Here is a 2500-nt window from a genome sequence, read left to right on the forward strand (position 1 = left end):
ACTGCATGGGGGGAGTCTTTGTCACTAATGTACACAGATGGAACATTTTGGACTGGAACCAGATTACCCGTACACACGGCGCTGATTAGTAATCAATGCAGAGCCATCAAACTACAGCAAATATACACAACTGTCCGTATACATGCTGAAAGAGTCTGCCCAAAATGGGAACCACACGTCAGCCAGACACTCTGATCACGCACCACTCTCTGCTTCTAACAGGCGCACATACAATATGTAAGCACCAGCATGGAACAACATCCAGTGCATCTTCTCCGCCACATTACACAATCCACACTATCACAACCAGACCAGGAGGTCCGTGCGGAAAATACAATATCCCAGCCTTTCGACATCCACCATTGCGCAGACCAGGCACCAACACCCACACATGTCCTATACAACGGTGCACCCAACATCACAATAGTACCTCCTGTCACAGCGCACAAACAATGACATGAGTCAAAGACACAGGTCTCACACAAGCATAGAATTGGAGCGCCGCCTCTAATAAGCCAAAGGTGCATCCTGACGTGACAAATCTGATCATGTCACAAGCATTCACTTACTATAATCACTATCAACGAACCTGCCGCCCCCGCCCCCCCCCCCCCCCTACACCTTTCCGTACAACAACGTGTAACCTAACCTAACCTAACCTAACCTATGTTGTACCTTAACCTAACCTATGTTGTACCTTAACCTAACCTATGTTGTACCTTAACCTAACCTATGTTGTACCTTAACCTAACCTATGTTGTACCTTAACCTAACCTATGTTGTACCTTAACCTAACCTATGTTGTACCTTAACCTAACCTATGTTGTACCTTAACCTAACCCATGTTGTACCTTAACCTAACCCATGTTGTACCTTAACCTAACCCATGTTGTACCTTAACCTAACCCATGTTGTACCTTAACCTAACCCATGTTGTACCTTAACCTAACCCATGTTGTGCCTCAACCTAACCCATGTTGTGCCTCAACCTAACCCATGTTGTGCCTCAACCTAACCCATGTTGTGCCTTAACCTAACCCATGTTGTGCCTCAACCTAACCCATGTTGTGCCTTAACCTAACCCATGTTGTGCCTTAACCTAACCCATGTTGTGCCTTAACCTAACCCATGTTGTGCCTTAACCTAACCCATGTTGTGCCTTAACCTAACCCATGTTGTGCCTTAACCTAACCCATGTTGTGCCTTAACCTAACCCATGTTGTGCCTTAACCTAACCCATGTTGTCGCCTTAACGTAACCCACGTTGTCGCCTAAACCTGCTCTGTAATTGTTATACGACTCGTTCAATTACTGTAGTGTTGCCCACCCGCAACCCTCGCAATATAGTTCGCTACTCGCACTGCCCGCACCCCTGTGTATCGCTTCATGTTAAACACCTTGCAAGTCTTGCTCACTTTCCACATGCTCCTGCTGTACACTGTAATGTGGATGGCAGCAGGACGTACATGCCGCCCCTCCCCACGTCCCCACCTTGCCCCCTGCCTTCGCAAGCTGGTTGGTGAGAAGTTTGCATGTTCAATGCCCTTCGCATGCGACGTACTCAGGCTACGTTGTGGTGCGGCCTGTGTCAACTGTCCGCTGATGTCGTACGCGTGAACCACAATCTGTACTGCACATTCGTCCTTATGTACTGAATGATACATCGTGGCACATGTGTGACCGCACAACGACTGCGCCCAAAAACGGCGGACCATACAGTGCAAATATTGTGCACGCAGCTACGTGTCGTCTCCCTATGAGAGCTGGATTGCAGTGTGGTACGCCATAGAGACGTGTGGGAGGAACGGACGCCGTGGATGGCGATCAGCATGAGCTGTCTGTTGATGTATTCGGACCTAGTCGTCTCTCCTCACACACCGTGATGGCATGGTGCACCGCGTTCCATATCTGCGACATGCTACAGAGGCCGGTTGACAGTCGTTCGAGCAATGGACATCGCATACGTACGGGGGCCACCTTCCACGTATTGTCTAGGCGTGCACATTTTGTTGCGTGTATGTGGGCAGACGTAGTGTGGCGTGACACCTGACACAGGCATGCAATAATCGTTGAAGTTGCAAATGGCGATGGACGCCTGCGTTTTCTGGTGAAGTTACGCAAATGAACAAATGGTAACCTGTTGTGGTGCGGTTGTTCTCGCTAGGGGTGAATCGGTGATGGCGACGATAGGTTGAGGTACTAACCGGTTGTTCCAGCGATACCCACCATGCCGACGAAACTGAACGGCATCTGGGTGTGAAGCGATACGCGGCGGTGGCTGGGTGGGACCGTCCCCGGCCGGTGAGGGGGCGCCTCCCGGCGTGCTGGCCGCGCGGTGCGTGGGCGCACGCGCTACAGCCGGCTGGTGGGGGCGGCCAGTGGCAGGCGCGCCGGCCGACGGACGCGGCAGGCGTCGCAGCTGCGCGCCGGCGCACCCTGCGCGCGGCGCCGTGCGGCCAAAGTAGGTCCTCGCGGGCCCGGTGCGAAGCGCGGTGGACAT

Source organism: Schistocerca piceifrons, unplaced genomic scaffold (assembly GCF_021461385.2).
Source record: "Schistocerca piceifrons isolate TAMUIC-IGC-003096 unplaced genomic scaffold, iqSchPice1.1 HiC_scaffold_1056, whole genome shotgun sequence".
Taxonomy (NCBI): domain Eukaryota; kingdom Metazoa; phylum Arthropoda; class Insecta; order Orthoptera; family Acrididae; genus Schistocerca; species Schistocerca piceifrons.